The sequence below is a fragment of the Meles meles genome, chromosome X, assembly GCF_922984935.1.
Source record: "Meles meles chromosome X, mMelMel3.1 paternal haplotype, whole genome shotgun sequence".
Classification (NCBI taxonomy): Eukaryota; Metazoa; Chordata; class Mammalia; order Carnivora; family Mustelidae; genus Meles; species Meles meles.
In genome coordinates this window covers 40,597,391-40,615,919 of record NC_060087.1, presented here as the reverse complement: position 1 = coordinate 40,615,919, position 18,529 = coordinate 40,597,391, and the positions used below count along the sequence as shown (strand labels likewise).

Below are 18,529 nucleotides of genomic sequence, written 5' to 3'. Positions count from 1 at the left end.
AAGACAAATACTATATGATTTCACTCATATGTAGAATCTGAAAAACACAACCAATGAACAAACAAAACAAACACTCATAGATACAGGAAACGAACTGTTGGTTACCAGAGGAGGGAGGGGTTGGGGGATGGGCAAAATAGGTTAAAAGGATTAAGAGGTACAAACTTCCACTTATAAAGTAAGTAAGTCATGGGAAGTACAGCATAAGGAACATAGCAACAATATTGTAATAACTTTGTACGGTGACAGATGGTAACTAGACTCATCATGGAGATAATTCTGTAATGCATAAAAATATCAAATCACCATGATGTACATCTGAAACTAATAGGACTTTGTATATCTATTATACCTCAATAAAACATTCCTCCCTCTTTATTTCTTTCTTTCTTTTTAAAGTAAGCTCTATGCCCAATGTGGGGCTTGAACTCATGACCTTGAGAACAAGAGTCCCATGCTCTACCAACTGAGCCAGCCAGGCACCCCTCAATGAAATAACTTTTTAAAAATAAAATCCTTCAACTGAGAAAAAAAAATCTGCCATAACATCCTCTGAGGGAGCAAAAGGACTTAAGGTATTCTCATTAGCCCTCATGAATTTTAGAATTTTATGTGGCATAATAAGGTTCATCAGTGAAAATGAAAATATCAGACACAAAGGATATATCATCATAGACTTTCTAAGCAGTGGTCCCTGGAATAGAAAAGTGAGAGGGGAGGCTATAGGAGCTTCTCAGGAGTCAGTACTGAGCCTTTTTTTCAAAGAGTTGCTATTTTAAGGTCAGCTCTTATTTAAATATTTCTGGTACTGAATAAACAGGGGAACTGGGGTAAGCCTGAGTCAGCTTCACACCCCCAACTGACTTCATCAACCAAGACATATTCTAACTCGGCCATTTTATGAGACTGTGAAAGTGAGATCTATTTGAGGAAGAAGTGATTTGGTTTGACCTTCAAGCAGTGGAAAAGAAAACACTTGTCGCTTCAGGAGCACTTCCTCAGAGGAAGCTCTGCCTCAGACAGTTGAAAGCCACTGGCATTTCCCAGGCTCCTGAAATGTCAAAAATATTGGCTCTAACATTTGTATTCATGAGGACTGCGTGTTTGAGCATTATTGGTGGGCAATTTTGTCAGTCCGAACCAGTTTGTCTGAAGCTCTTATCAAGTTGTTTATTTCCTTAGCTCTCATGGTCCAAGATGAGCAGTCAGTGTCATATGTTGTGACAAGGCTTCTGGAAACTCCCTTCTCCAAAGCTACAAGATGTGGGTGGAGAGAATGAAGAACCAGGTTTCCTAAATCTTAATCCAGTCCCCCAGACCTGGTGTGATATTATTGCTCTATTCCGGAGTCAGATATCCCACAATAGTGAAGTCTCTTCAGGAACCTCTAGGCTTGTAAACACAATCCTGAAAAGAGAGAGTGTTGTCACCTGTTCCAGAATAATTGGAAGGTATTTGAAAAGTAGAAGTTGACCTTCAAAGAGCTTAAAAAGTCTTGGGAAGTGGAACCTGTTCTAGAATCCATGGCTTTCTGGATTCAGGGAAAAGAGTGCTTAAAAAAAATGGTGGATGAGCAGATATAAGCCACACCTATAGATGCCCAGGGCCCATCTTCCACATGAAAACTTTGATTGAAACACACAGAATGCCCAATGGAGTAACAGCCTTGAGTCATTTGTATCCAAAATAAACTCTGGGTAATGGCGAGTCACCTTAAGGATATGGTGCAAAAGGTTAGGGATAATGAGTTTACACTCAAAAGATCACCACCCTCGTCCCAAACTGGTACTGATCCTTAATCTCCCACCAGTCACTCCCCACCTTCCCTCCTCTTGGAATTTATGGAAGAAAAAAAGGTGCTACCACCAGGATGTGAATTAATGAACCAAACTGGTTCTCTAGTTAATATCAGGGCCATCGGTCTCCTCCATGGTTTTGCTTACTTATTATTTGGCTATCTTTGGGGGGTCCCTGATGAGTGATTACTCTAGAAGTGAGAATACCTTTTTTTTTTTTTCCATTTTATTTATTTTTTCAGCGTAACAGTATTCATTCTTTTTGCACAACACCCAGTGCTCCATGCAAAACGTGCCCTCCCCATTACCCACCACCTGTTCCCCCAACCTCCCACCCCTGACCCTTCAAAACCCTCAGGTTGTTTTTCAGAATACCTTTTTTAATACACTACTTTTTGTAGCCATTTTCTTAGGTATTTACTATGTGCCAGGTTTGGGGCTAGGCATTTAATGAACGTTATTCTTACAAAAGATCCTGAGATGTGGGTATGCCTATTTTACAGATAAGGAAACTAAGAGTCTCTGAGGTTAAATGACTTAACCACGGTCCCTGGGACTCTAACCTAGGTCTGTGTAACTCCACTGTCCTATTCAGCCTACACTTCATTACATCTTTAACCAGTCATTATGTTTTTCTCCATACTTAAGTATAAAACTTAAGTATAAAACTCAATACTTAAGTATAAAACCATACTTAAGTATAAAAAATTTGGGCTCTTCCCCAAATAACTTTTAAATGATTTTCCACTAGGGTTTTCATTCATTCCTTTTCATTCATTATCATTGTTTAATTCAGTTCCCCTTGGAGCTAGCTTTTTCCCTTGTTCACCTGGATGTGCCTTTTCCTCCAGCCAAACTAAATATTTCATGTTCTCACATGCCCTGCGCACTTTCCAGTGTGTAATTTTTTGTGAGAGCAGAAAGATGGGGATAGTGGGTAGAAAGAGCTGCATGGTGTCCATCTTTTGCTCAGTGTTGGGACAGGTAGAAACTGAAGACATTGTTATAAGGATGCTGTGTCAGACATGAGGCACGTGACATAACTTTGTGTCTATGTGTATGACCCTGGAGGGCAAAAGGCCACTCTCCCCATTTCTCCATAGATAATAATAGGTCTTCAATCCCGGGAGTCAGAAGGGACCATGATGCCATCATGATCTCCACTGTAGTGGCTTTGGGTGCACTGGAGATCAAAGCTTAGCAGGATATGCCATATTCACAGAAGGGGTGGTGGCTTGGCAGGGTGGGCATGATTGGAGTGCTTCCACTTTCAAAATACTGGATAAAGAACAGAATGGAAGAATAAGAGAGGACAGTGAACGAACACATGTAGAACACCCCTGTAAGGTCCTAGAAGTGGCTGCAATGACTTGGAAGGGAGACAGTTCCGGGGCTGAGGCCCAACATTTTACATAGTTATAAAAGAAATACAGGTGATCACCATTTTGTGATCTTACCCTGATTTGTACCATCCAGCTGGTGGGATTTGGACACGGTTGAAGTATAGCTCGTTCTTTTGGGAATCATGTATCAAAAACCTCATATGCTCTAGACACTGTACAAAGCTCTGAGGATCCCAAACAAATGAGGCCCTGGCCTCTGAAGACTTACAGCATGATAGCGCATCTACTCCTTATTTCCACAAGAGGTTTCGTATTGGATATGTCTAGACTTTTGCCCTAAGATGGCCACCATGGCCACACAGACTGTGCCCTGCACAGAGAATATGACATCAATGGCAGCCCTCTGAGTTGTGCATTGCACAGCCCCACCTGGTGACCCTGTTGGCTCACATATTCTTCACCTAAAATACCTTCCTCTGCAGCTTTGCCTTCCAGATGCATCTCTGATCTGAATTCTCCTCTCCATCCTCGCATGCTCTCTTGATCAAAACCCCCAAGGTGCTCCTTTTTCCTCAGGTCTCCTTTGGCCTAGTCTTTCTGCAATGGAGCCTGAAAACTAAACAGGACCTCCCTGGTCCCTTTCTCATTCAATATTCTCTTATATTATTATTTTTACCCTTGTGTTCTTACTTAGCTTTTGGTGAGCCTGAATCTTATCTCCTTGCATGTGTTTCAGCTGTAAGAGTAGGAAATATGTCGTATCCATCTTTGTGTCTCCCTACAGGATTTGCACATAATTGAAATTCAATAGGACAAAAGAAGAAAGTGCTATTTAAAATGAGAGACTTTTTTTTTTCTCATTTTATTTATTTTTTCAGTGTAACAGTATTCATTCTTTTTGCACAACACCCAGTGCTCCATGCAAAACGTGCCCTCCCCATTACCCACCACCTGTTCCCCCAACCTCCCACCCCTGACCCTTCAAAACCCTCAGGTTGCCCCAACCTCCCACCCCTGACCCTTCAAAACCCTCAGGTTGTTTTTCAGAGTCCATAGTCTCTTATGGTTCGCCTCCCCTCCCCAATGTCCATAGCCCGCTCCCCCTCTAAAATGAGAGACTTTTTAAAGAGTGAAAGATGCCAACTGAAATGGAGTGTCTGTGACAAAAATCTTCAGTCAATACGTTTTTCAAATTCTTTCAGTTGTTGACTCTCAAATATTTATGCTAATGACAACCAGGAAAAGCAAAAGATTTTGGAAATGTACCAAACCCAAGACTAATTCTAGCCAACTGATTCTTTTCACCAAACTTTCTGCAAGAACATCTAACAAGGAGAGGCTCAGGCACCACTGACCCCTTGCAATTCTCCCTTGAGGAGTCAAGCATGGCTTTTTCTCAAGTTCAGACCATTAGTGGGAGGTCCAAAATATGGTGATCTGAGGGTAGAGGAGAAAGGAAGGAAGATGGAGATGCGAAGGGAAAGAAAAAAGAAAAGGATCTGAAAATTAAAGAAAATACATTCTTAATTGTTGATATAGAGCTTGGATCTAGAAATTCAGGAAAGATCAACTAAGTTATTTTGAATTAATTACTTAAGTAATTTTATTCTTATAAAGAACAGCTGCTTTAGCTATAGAAGAAAGGAAGGGAGGGAGGAATGGAGTGGGAATGGAAGGAATGAAAGGAGAAAAAGAGAGAAGGAGAAGGACAGGGAGAAGCAAGAGCAAGAGAGTGAGAGAGAGCATGAAGCAGGAGGGGGAAAGGAGGAATCTCCAAACAGAGCAGTTTGCCTTTGTGTATTTTATTGAAGCTCAGTATGTTTTAATTGACATATGATTCTGGAATGCTCTGAAACTCTGACTAACGGGATGGCCTCCCTGAGTAATTTAAGCTTCCTTTCTCATTCATAACCTCAACCACAAGGTTAAACTGGCACCCTGTTCTTTTTTAATTTCATGAGTAAAAAATGCACTGAAAACCATCCCTCTAGCCAGAATGAGTGATATTTCCTCCAGATCTACTTTCTGACAAATAGTACATCCTAAACCAGGTAGCTGACTAAGTCCTTAGTCACAGAAACAGAAGTTTTTCATCTGAAGTCAGTCTCTCACTCTCTGAATTGGCCAGGCTACCCCATCTGCTCTGGGACACTGGATCCCCATGAGTAAATTAGAAACCTAACTTCAGGGCAGTGGGATACTTAGAGAAAAACCCCAGCATCCTGTACACTGTGAATGTAGCCCCACGCCAGGACATTTAAGAAAGAAAATGCAAATAATTTGACATAAACTAAGAATTAGTAGCTTTTGTGGTCTGATACGAGGGAGCCTGGGAAGACCCTAATGTCACCTTCCCCCACAGGCCTGTGGCCTCCTGAGCTAAGGCTCTAATCCCTTCTCGAAGGTCAAGTGATTAAAGCCCCTACAATGTTGTTAATCACATTTTCATGTGACTGTATAGCCTCAAAGAAGGTTAGGAGAGAAAGAGAGGGAGAGAACAAGAACAATGTGGGTTAGTAGATACATGAAAGATCCTAAAGCAGAATCTTGGAGAGCTGGGTGCCTTTGGGAAAATAATTTCGCCTCTCCGAGCACCATATATACACACGTGGCTATTGATTCAACTCAGTGATTTTACCTTTCTCTGCCCTTCCCTCCTTTCTTTCTTCCATTCTCTCTTCCCTTTCCTTCTTTTTTTAAATAAAGATTCATTTATTTATTTATTAGAGAGAGAGAGACAGACAGAGAGTGAGGGATGGGGAGGGGCAGAGAGAGAGGGAGAAGCAGACTCTGCGCTGAGTGTGGGGCTCTCTCTTAGGACCCCAACTCTGAGATCCTGATGTGAGCAGAAGTCAAAAGTCAGATGCTTAATTGACTGAGCCACCCAGGCGCCCCTCCTTTCCATCTTTTCTACAAGAATTTGTTGAGCTCCTGCTATGGTTTTGTTCTAGGCATTGGGAATATAACTGTGAACAAAATAGGTGATGTTGCCATTCTGTGTAGGTTACATTCTAGTGGGGGGAACCACAGCAAGTAAATAAATGGAAACATAATACAGATAGTCCTCACTTTGCATAGTACTGAGATACATGAATTTCGGGCACCACAGTTTATTTAACAACAGTCCCCCAACAACACACTTCAGATTTCAGTCACCACCCATATTAATTATGAGTAATTGCCTAACGTACAAATTTCACTTTGCTCTCCAGTCCACCAGTTGCTATGATCTACAAATGACAGGTGCCTGTTATGGTCAGTGACCAATCACAGCTCTTCTTTTCAAAGTCAGACGGTGACTGTCCACTGCTCATCTTTGTTCAGGTCACAGAAGGCTAGGAAAGCATGTAGTTGTGCTGACTTCTCATTTACCAGTTGTAGAACAGTACTACAGGCAAAGTCATTTAACTTTTAAAGCACTACTTCTGGGGCCCCTGGGTGGCTCAGACAGTAAAGTGTTTGACTCTTGATTTCAGCTCAGGTCATGATCTCTGGGTCTTGGGCTTGAGCCCTACGATGGGCTCCGTGCTCAGCCAGGAGTCTGCTTGAACATCTCTCCCTCTCTCTTTACCCCTCCCCTTGCTCACTCTCTCACTCTCTCTAAAATAAATAAAAGATCTTAAAAAAAATAGCACTACTGCTTTTGAATAACACTCTAGGTCACCCTGATTCTCTTGAACAAAAATGTAAGAATTTGCTTTTTATCACCAAACACAACTTCTTTAGTTGACTCATTGGACCATGGTGTTATTTCAACTTTTATTTCTTAAAATTTATTTTATTGTTTATTATTATTATTTTTGCATTTTTAAAATTTCAACTTTTAAACCCTATTAGATGGTCTCTCAGACAGGTTATTGATACTACAGCTGGGGAGAGGGAGACATACAGACATTTACAAAGGCACATTTAGGAGCCTAAATGAATAAAGTGATTGTGACCTGGGATGAGAAAGAGGAGGGCATTTCAGAGGAAGGCACACCAGCAAAAAAGTACACATTAAAGGAACTGTTAATGATTTTTCATGGCATTGAAATGTTGGAAGATGATCCAAACTTAGAAAAGAGTATGGCTATTCACCAAGGACTATCAATAAGGTTGCCTCCATGTGCTAAGTTTTACCATAGGAAGAAGGAGGCAAGCACTGCTCAAACTACTCTTTTTTTTTTAAGATTTTATTTATCCACTTGACAGACAGAGATCACAAGTAGACAGAGAGGCAGGCAGAGAGAGAGGAAGGGAAGCAGGCTCCGCGGGGCTCGATCCCAGGACCCTGAGATCATGACCTGAGCTGAAGGCAGAGGCTTTAACCCACTGAGCCACCGAGGCGCCCCTCAAACTACTCTTTATACATTTTTAAATTGTGGTAAAATGCACATACCACAAGATTTATCATTTTAATCATTTTTAAGTGTATAGTTCAGTGGCATGAATGATATTTGCATTGTTGTGTTTCCATTACCACCCTCTATCTCAAGAACTTTTTCATCATCCCAAACTGAAACTCTGTACCCATTAAACATCACCTCCCATGCCCTCCTCCCCACCCCACCCTGCCCTTGGGAGCCTTTATTTTACTTTCTGTCTCTATGAGTTTGACTATTCTAGGTAATTCATGTAAGTGGAATTATACAATATTTGTCCTACTGGGTCTGACTTATTTCATGTAGCATAATGTTTTTAAGATTCATCTGTGTGGTAGCATGCATCAGAACTTCTGTTTTAAGGCTGAATAATATTCCATTGTGTGTCTATACCACATTTTATTGATCCCATTTGCATTGTTTTCACCTTTTGGCTATGAGGAATAATGCTGCTATGAATATCTGCATGCAAATACTTGTTCAAATCCCTGCTTTTAAATCTCTTTGGTATATACTTAGAAGTGGAAGTGGAATTGTTGGATTATAGGATAATTCTATGTTTCCTTTTTTGAGGAACTGCTATACTGTTTCCCATAGCGGCTGTACCATTTTACATTTCACCAGCGATGCACGAGAGTTCCAATTTCTCCACATCCTATCCAGAACTTGTTTGTCTTTCTCTCTTTCTTTTCTTTTCTTTCTTTCTTTTTTTGACAACAGCCATCCTAATGGATTTGAAGTGGTAGCTCATTGTGTTTTGATTTCTATTTCCACAACAGTTAATGATGTTGGGCATCTTTTCCTGTATCTTTTGGCAATCTACCTTCTTATGAGAAATATCCATTCAACTGATAGGTTTTCTACAAAAATAATGTAATATTTTATTTTTTAATTTTTTTAAAAAGTAAGCTCCACCAAACTTGGGGCTTGAACTCATGACCCCAAGATCAAGAGTCATGTGCTCTACTGACTGAGCCAGCTAGGTGCCTCAAGACTAAAACATGTTAGCACTTAAGAGACTATGGACTCTGAAAAACAACCTGAGGGTTTTGAAGGGTCAGGGGTGGGAGGTTGGGGGAACAGGTGGTGGGTAATGGGGAGGGCACGTTTTGCATGGAGCACTGGGTGTTGTGCAAAAAGAATGAATACTGTTACGCTGAAAAAATAAATAAAATGGAAAAAAAAAGAATAAAACATGTTAATTCTCAAAATTCTTAATGTTTTAAAATTACAATGTAGTAAATAAATGTTCATCTTAGAGTTCTTAAAAATTTTTTCCTATATGTTTATAACCAACAGTAGGAGAGTTTTTAATATTTTGATAAAATTTTAGTGGTTGTTCATGGAGCAATAGTAATTTCCCCCATTTATTATTAAGAATGCTTTGCATGGTTTCAACTAGCAAAGCTACTTTTATGGTTCCCCACTATTCTACAAAGTGAGGATTTCCTTTAGAGTGTTGGGTTAGTGATAAGAAATATGAAAATGAAGCAAGATGAGGGGCTAGAGAGAGATGGACTGTGATGGGAGAATGGGCTGTTTATGCTGGTTGTCAGGAAATGCCACTCTGGGAACGTGAAATTTGAGCAGAGGCCTAAATGGAGGAAGGAAGTCAGCCATATCCTTGTGTGTGTGAGGAACTTTCCAGGCTTGGGGAATAGCAGGGCCAAAAGGCCTCAGTTGAGAGCCCGTTTGGACCGACTGAGAAATAGCGAAAGTGTCAGTGTGGCTAGAGCACAGTGATGCAGAGAGAGAGTGGTAGCAGATAAAGATGAAAAGGTAGACAGGAGCCAGATCATGTAGGGCCTTGCTGGCCATGGTGTGCACTGTGGATTTTACTCTAAAGTCCTGAGAAGGCATTGGAAGTTTGAAAGTCAGGTCATGTCAGTGCATAAGGCATCTGATTGACTAGGGGTGAGTTCCTTTTAGGGGAGAAAAAGAGAGATTGAGGATACTAAAGATTCACTTCACCTACCTCATAATTCACGTAATGGCCAGTCTTGGCTTGTAAATGAAAAGAGACAAAAGACTTCTGGAGACTAGGACCTACCCATAGTTTTATTGAGCATTTCCTATGTACCAAGGAGGTCTCTTAACTCCTTCCGTCTCACCAAGAGCCTCCTGGAATTTTCCCAAGAGGTTTTCAGAACAAGATGCATCTCACCCATGATGTGGAAGACAGAGGAATCTAGTAAGCAGAACCATCAGTGGACATGAGTGCTCTCAAATTTCCAGAGAAGCAGCAGCCAGACTTCTACACACACCAAGCTGGTTTCACAAACCCACAAGCCCATGGGTCAGGCAAGTAGTACAAATCAAAGAAGCTGGCCCAGAGAGACTGGTGAGATGGCCAGCTTGTACCCTACTTGGGGCAACCTAAAGTGGGTAGCCAGTAGCAGCCCCCTGCTACCATGAGGAAATGTGGTCCTGGGGGACCAGATCTTCAAGAGAAGCAGGAAATTCAGATTTTAACCCTGGTTTTAGAGTAGTGGTAAGTAATTTTTTTTAAAGATTTTATTTATTTATTTGACAGACAGAGATCAAAAGTAGACAGAGAGGCAGGCAGAGAGAGAAGGGTAAGCAGGCTCCCCGCTGAGCAGAGAGCCCAATGCGAGGCTTGATCCTAGGACCCTGAGATCGTGACCTGAGCTGAAGGCAGAGGCTTAACCCACTGAGCCATCCAGGCGCCCGTGGCAAGTAATTTTAAATGTTTGACACATCAGGCAGCCTATACATAAGTATGTCTTTGGCCCTTATGCTGTTATTTCTGATCTTAGAGGGCCTTGCACCACAAACAACCTTCCACCATTCCCTAAGAATACTCATGAAAAGACTTAAACGGTTCTCTTTCTCCCACCCACATGTCTTCCAGAAGGGAATTACACTTACATGAAAATCTCAGTGTCTTGGAAACTTTAAGTGACCTTTCAATTCCATGTTTAATCTATCTTGACCAATTAAAAAACCTTAAAAAAAAGGTTCCTGGATTTGACAGAAAACTAGTTTGGGCAGACATTGTTATTTAGCATCTGAGTGTCCATGGTTTTCTCAATATACTACAAACTCTTAAAAGATAGGGTATCTTCAAAAAATAATGAATGAAAATTTACAAAGATAGAGTATTTTTTAAAAAAATTTATTTTTCAGTGTTCCAAATTTCATTGTTTATGCACCACACCCAGTGTCCATGCAATGCGTGGCCTCCTTAATACCCACCACCAGGCTCACCCAACCCCCCCCAAAACCCTCAGTTTGTTTCTGAGTCCATGTCTCTCATGGTTTGTCTCCCCCTCCTATTTCACCCAACTCACTTCTCCTCTCCATCTCCCAATATCTTTATTAAGTAACTTGATACAAAAAGTATCACTAGGAAACATCATTAATATCTTTGATTTACAAGGCAGGAATTTACTAAAAAAACTTATGTCTGCTGCATTCTAATTATAGAGAACCAAGAAGAGCAAAGCAAATACAAAGAGCATTTTGATTAAGTGTTAATGTAGATGCTCTTTGTGTTGAACTTTCCAAAAAGATCTTTTGAGATATTTGTAACACTTAGAAATTACACACATGCAGACTTTCTTGCACTCCTAGAAAAGCTCCATATTTACACGGGTGCTTTAGTTTCACTTTCCTGCTTCTCATTTGTTTCAAAGAAAAGAGAAGTTTAAATGGGATTTTGTAATTTGAGGTTATGTTATGAGAGAAGGGAAAATTATATCAATCTTCCAAGGCTCATCCTTTTAAAAGATTTTTTAAGCTTATGAAGGCAATTTAGTCCATTATTTAACTTGAAAACAAAATCTTAAAAAAAAGATCTTAAAAAATCTTAAAAAAAAAAGCGCCCCACAATTGTTACTCTACTAAACTCAAAAAACCTGAAGAACTTACAGTACCTTAAACCACAGTGTCTATTACTCAGTGTTTGGTTAGAAGGAACTCTGCAAGTGTGTATTTCTTTTTTTTTTAAAGATTTTATTTATTTATTTGACAGACAGAGATCACAAGTAGGCAGAGAGGCAGGCAGAGAAAGAGGGAGGAAAAGGCTCCCTGCTAAGCAGAGAGCCCGATGCGGGGCTCAATCCCAGAACCCTGACATCATAACCTGAGCTGAAGGCAGGGGCTTTTACCCACTGAGCCACCCAGGCACCCCAGAAAATGTGTATTTCTCCTAGAATCTTCATTTGATATAGATAATTACTCTCAAATTATTTAATTACTCTTCTAAGAATATTAACATCTCATCTACTTGATTGGCTTCTGTAGCAATGGTAGCTTCAGAGCTTCAGTAAATGTTGATATAGTTCAAACTAATGGGAAATAGAACACATGCCCAGCCTCAGAAGTTGGATAGCCCAGTTTCTCTTACAGAAATAGACCAAGAGGCCTATTGCTCACTTCTTCAGAGTAGCACCAGGAAAGGACCTGTCAATGTTCATTTTAGGGCTATGTGAGCATTTTCAGGGGCCCAGAGAGGATCCGGTTTAATTTAGCCAAGGACTGATCCCCACTCTATCCCATTTCTGAGATGTTTGCTCTAATGACAGGTGGAATTAAGTGATCTTTAAGATCCCTTTCAAACCTAGGAGGCTACAACTCCACCTCTGAAGCCCTTGCAGCTCTCATTGGATTCAGCAATGAATGAGTGTTGTGCGATCTGTCAGTATACATGGCACATGGCTCTGGAATCCAAAGAATATTTTGTGCTTTCACAGAATTCCATTCATCGGGTAAAGGGAAAAGTGACCATCATGTGCCATACCCCTCACAAAAGAGATATGGTGCTGGTATATAGCACATGTCTCTAAAAGAGAACTCAAATACCGGGGTGCCTAGGTGGCTCAGCGAGTTAAAGCCTCTGCCTTCAGCTCAGGTCATGATCCCAGGATCCTGGGATCGAGCCCCGCATCGGGCTCTCTGCTCAGTGGGGAGCCTGCTTCCTCCTCCCTCTCTCTCTCTCTGCCTGCCTCTCTGCCTACTTGTAATCTCTATCTGTCAAATAAATAAATCTTTAAAAAAAAAAAGAGAACTCAAATACCTTTGCATACAGCTAGATTTAGTTTTCAATTTTGTTACTTTTCTTCCTTTGCAGAACAGTGTCCTATGAAATAAGAAGTGACAAATACCGGCCTGATATTGTAGAATAAATCAAAATAAGAGGAGTGAACGTGTAGGAGAAAAGTTACCTACAATGTCTGAATGAATCAATGTAGAACTCTGCTCAGAAATTAAGGAACCAGGTCATGAAGCACAAACTTGAAATTCTCCTTAGAATTTTTGATATGAGAGTTAACATTAATACTAGCATGTGTTGCTAAAGGTCAGGACAACTGTATGAATTTCCTATTGCCACAGATTAGCACAAACTTAGTGGCCCCAAACAATACTAATTTATTGGAGCACCTGGTGGTGCAGTCAGTTGAGTGATGTACTCTTGGTTTCAGTTCAGGTTGTGATCTCAGGGGCTTGAGATTCAGCACCATCTTGGGCTCCATGTTCAGTGTGGAGTCTGCTTAAGATTATCTCTCTGTCCCTCCCTGCTCTGCTCTTTCTCTCTTTCAAATAAAATAAAAGTTCTTAAAAAAGGATACTGTATATCCTGGGCTCTTGATGCTCTGCTATTTCTCACCTTTCTCCAGTGCCTCTCTCAGGAGGTATACCCTAAAGAAATGTGGGAGTGAGTTCAACATCATATTGGGTAGCACTGGCAGGGTGAGAGTTGAGGGTAGATAAAGGAAGGGAAATGACATCCTTTTCCATAGAAAGTAGATAAAGCAACCACACAGCAGCTATATTCCCAGGCTCTGCTCTCCACTCTTATTTAGACTTTTATTTTTTACATATTTATTTTTAAAATATTTTATTTATTTATTTGAGAGAGAGAGTGAATGTGCGAGAGTGAATGAGTGGGGCCGGGGGGCAGAAGGCAGAGGGAAGGGGAGAAGCAACTCCCTGCTGAGCAGAGAGCCCAATGTGGGACTTGATTGCAGGACACTGGGATCATTACCTGAGTGGAAGGCAGGTGCTTAACCAACTGAGTCACCCAGGCACCCCTCTTACTTAGACTTTTAAAGAATGTCTCCTTTCACAGTGCTTTCTTGACTTTAAGTTGGATTATGATACTAGGCATGATTCGCTTTATGCGCATACAACCATGTATTTGAAGTATTTCCTTGGTATAGCAATCAAGTAAAACATTTGAGAACTGGAATTCGTTTTGGGGTTAGACCCTGGGAGGGCTCATGCCCAGCTCTAGCATGAAGCACTGGTTATGTGACCACTGAATAGCACCAAGATCATGAACTAGATGTAATAAGAAGCTAATCCACAGAAAGTGGTTAGCATGATGCAAGGGTGCATAAATGCTTACTGAATAATAATATATTATTATATAATAATAGCTTTATATAGTTATTACTATGTATATTAACCATATATATTATTATCAAATATTATATAACATATATATTATAATACATATAATAACTATTATTATTATTAGGACATCAGTTGGCCCTGCATGAGCTGGGCCCTGCTACCTCCCCAGACTCATCTCCTACCATTGTCTCCCCTTGTCGACTGTGTTCTGATCACACCAGCCTTCTTTCTGATCCTTATGTAGGCTGTGAGAATCTTTGCATTTGCTGTTCTTTATTTTATTTTATATTTTAAATTTTTTTTTAAATTAACAAAATTTATTTTTTGCATTTGCTGTTCTTTTAACTTGGAACTTTTCCCCTAAATATTTAGAAAACTACATGTATCTCATTATTCAGGTCTTAGCTCAAATATTGCATCCTAGAAAATTCTTCTTTGACCACCCCAGCCACTTCCATCTTCCCCAGTCACACCTTGCACAAGTGTCTTCTTTTATTCCCTTCCTTTTCAGTCATTATTAAGCTCTGAAATTACCTTCCTTTTCCCTTCTTGCCTTCCTCCTTCTCTGAAGATTTTAAGCTCCTTTCATTCAGCAGTATAAGCATGTTCATTAGTTTATGTCCAGCACCTAGAACAGTGCCTAGAACATTACAGGGGTTCAATGTTAGCTGGCTAGCCTACCAACTGATAATAGACTACTATCAGAATACAGAAATTAGTTTAATGTATTAATTGAGATTTTTGTTTTCATTGACTTCTTGGGATCCATGCCCCCCCCCCCCCCCCCCCCCCCCCCCCCCCCCCCGTTAATTACATCTGTCTCTCTCTGAGTTTCTTCATCTCCTCCCAGCTCTTCCTCCTTTTTATCTCATTCCTTCAGGGCCATTAAGTGGGCTTCACCCTCCTTCCAAGGACTTTAAGAAATTCTAATAGAGGGGCACTTGGGTGGCTCAGTTGGTTAAGTGTCTGCCTTTGGCTCAGGTCCTGATCTCGGAGTCCTGTGATTGAGGCCTTGCTCAGCGGGGAGCCTGCTTCTCCCTCTGTCTCTGCCTCTACCCGCCACTCCCTCTGTTTGTGTTCTCTCTCCCTCTCAAATAAATAAATAAATCTTAAAAAAATAAAAAAAATTCCAATAGAGCACTCTCAAAGTCCAAGAAACTTATAAGACCAAAAATCAATCATTATGAGTGAAACTTCACAGGCCATTGTTGGTTGGTTAGCAGCTATTTTGGATCACTTTACCTCCTTGATCTAAAGCACAATTGCATAGTTGCTCATGTAGGTCAAGGGCTTGCCCATGTTTGCCTTATTCCCAGTGCTTGGCACAGTGAATTAAGCATGCAACAAGCACTCATAGATGTGTGTGACATGAATGAGGTCTTCTCCTACCTATTCATAAAAATCACTTGAAAGAAATGCAAATCAGTAACAATCAGAAAAGAACATAAGAATCCTGCCTTATGTCTTGGCAGAGATCTTCACTCCTCTCAGAATTAGGCCGGGGGCCAGCTGATCTACCAGTGGAAAGGGGATCCACAATGGGTGGGGTGGGTTAGTGTCCTATTCTTAGGCTCTACCTCCTAGGACTTAGGGCTTGGCAGAGCTATTGGGGGTTCCCGGGTCACAGTCAAGAACTGTCAATAAGAACAGGCAATATATTTTGGTGTCTCCTTTGAAAAGAGAAAGAGAAATCCTGTTGCTAGAGTCAAAACACTTGGAACCATAGAACTTCAAAACTGGAAGGGTTTTCAGAAGTCATCTGATCCATTCTCCCATTTTCTTTTTTTTCCATTTTATTTTATTTCTTTTCAGTGTTCCAAAACTCATTGTTTATGCACCACACCCAGTGCTCCAAGAAAAACGTGCCCTCCACAATACCCACCACCAGGTTCACCCAACCCCCCTCCCCTTCCCCTCCAAAACCCTCAGTTTGTTTCTCAGAATCCACAGTCTCTCATGGTTTGTCTCCCCTTCCAATTTTCCCCATCTCGCTTCTCCTCTCCATCTCCCAATGTCCTCCGTGTTATTCCTTATGTTCCCCAAGTAAGTGTATTCTCCCATTTTCAATTAAATTACTAGCTTGCAATTACTGAGGAGTGGAACTGGGACTATAACTCAGGACTGACATCCATTGTCTTATTTGAGGAATGAAAAAAAAGATGGAGTATATAGGGCAATTTTCTCCTTCAACATCATGTATGAAAACTCTCAGAGAATAAATATAAGGCTATGTAAATAGATATGCATACCATTCTTTATTTCATTTCATACATATATATATATACATATAAAATTCATAAAAATTTCAGCTTAACATAGCTGGAAAACAGAAAAATGGTTACATTTCTGATCTCAAAATTCTTACCCTCAAAATAAATCCTTATTGACCACATGTTAAATGATTTTTTTAGTTTAAATTCAATTAGCCAAAATATAGTACATCATTAGCTTCAAATGGAGAGTTCAATAATTCATCATTTTCATTTAACACCCAGCGCTCATCACATCACATGCCCTCCTTAATGCCCATCTCCCAGTTCCTCCATCCTTCTACCTGCTCCCTTCCAGCAACCCTCAGTTTGTTTCCTAGAATTAGGTTTTTCTCCCTCTCTGATGACTTCTCATTCTGTTGATACCACGTTAATATTCTGGGTGCCTTTTCACTCAAGTAAATGGTATTTTTTAATGAGTGCTGGGTTATAAATTATAGTATACAAATTGGTACACATTTATACTTGGGGCTGTTGCTATGGGACAGCCTAGAGCACCTTTAAGAAAAACAAACTATTGGCAATAATATCCATTCTTTCTCTTCACCCTTCTCTCTCCTCTCCTCTCTTCTGCCCCAAGTTTACTCTTTCCACAAACATTTCTTTAGAGACACAGGGAATGCAGTCTCCCTCGGCAATGCATCAGTGCTGCTCAGCGCTAAATTTTAGCTACCTACAAATCTAAGCTCTTTAAGACCACCTTGAGTAATAAAACATTAGCTTTGCAAAGTTGCTATACATTTCTTTCCTTAGAAAACTGAACATTTCAAAAAAAGCTTTGAGACATAAATGTTTAAAAAGTCAGTCCCCTCTTCTTCAATCATGTATTTATTTACCAAGGGTGTGAAGTGTGGGAGTGGGATGGTATTGAATCTCTGCCTGCTATTAATTTTCAGAATTTTTAGTGTGTCATTCTGTATGTGTGTGTGTGTGTGTGTGTGTGTGTGTGTTTCTCCCTTTGGAAAAACAAAAGATGGGTTTCCTTGCCCATCATGGAAAAAATGTAACATATAACTAAATCCCTTCCTGAGAGCACAGACAACCAAAAGCAGGCAGCTTAGATCAGGGTGGTGAGGAAGTTTTGTCATTTCCAGAAGGAAGCATGAGTCATGGTGTACTACATTTTGGGAGGCCTGAATCAGAGCTGTCGAGGAAGTCAGTTCTCAGACAGTTTAACTTAGAACCACAATGTAATTTAACATAATGTCTTCAATATCTTGTCTTTCTCCAAGATGGCTATAGACATAGATGTTCTGATTATTTGCCTTCAGAAACAGAGAGCAATTTAATGCTTGAAGAATTCCACTAATCTACTTCTGAGGCAACCAGTTCTGGAAATTATAATTAGTATATATCTTTCAGAAAGGAGAAAAGAGAATAAGTAAGAGAAGGAGAGAGGACACTGTTCTAAAATCTAATAAATGAAGAATGGTCAAGTTTGAATTATCTTGCTGGAAAGAATAAATTATTATGAATAACTAAGCATTTTTTTTTTTAGAGAAATCACAACTAGGAAGAGAGGCAGGCAGAGAGAGAGGAGGAAGCAGGCTCCCTGCAGAGCAGAGAGCCCGATGTGGGGCTCGATCCCAGGACCCTGGGATCATGACCTGAGCCGAAGGCAGAGGCTTATAACCCACTGAGCCACCCAGGCGCCCCTGAATAACTAAGCATTTTAACAAACATCCTTTTCCTCTTTGAGGCCAAAATGTACTTGAGAAAAAAACCTTTCCACATATTCAAATTTCACATGCTCTAAGATTCTGACCTATTTTGCAAAGTCTTAATACTCAGAAAGGTTCCAGAATGCTAAGGAACACCCCATATAACCATCCAGAAGATGATATTGGGTGGGGTTTGGGATGAGAAGAAATGCTGCTCTTTGGGGCTGGGGAAAGAGTGGTCCTGTGTTGGGGTAGGAACAAGCTTGAAAAGAAATGCAGGGATAGCAAGATGGAATACTTTTCCAAGACTGGTTTGGAGCCCTTACTAAGAGGTTTGGGGTAAGATAAACAGAAATGTTTTAAATTAGAGGTGAAGAGCACAGGGAAATCTTGTTATGTTATGGTTTCAGGGTCCTGATGGTTCAGAGGCCCAACAATATTAACTATAACAAGCTTTGATAATCAAATAGATTGGTAGTGAATTCAGATAGATAATTTGGGATTCTGCCCTGCTCCCAATCTCCACCATTAGCTCCTTGAGACCTGAGAGCTGAGAAAGGCGTAACTTTAATATGATCCTTCCCTGTGGTTAGTTTCACTCTCAGCTAATCACTTAGGGGGAGCCAGCTGCTGTTAGGCCTAGGAAAATTTGCTTGGGGACAGCAATTGCTTTTAGCATCCCTAGGAACATGTATATAGATGGGAAAAGAAGAAAGA

The 18,529-nt window shown here is 40.5% G+C and overlaps 1 non-coding gene across 1 annotated transcript; it reads right to left on the bottom strand.

Moving 5' to 3' along the window:
* Window positions 1–408: 408 nt before the first annotated feature.
* On the bottom strand, window positions 409–481 carry TRNAK-CUU. Its single transcript has one exon. It is a non-coding gene; the product is annotated as a tRNA-Lys (tRNA).
* Between the last annotated feature and the right edge of the window lie 18,048 nt (window positions 482–18,529).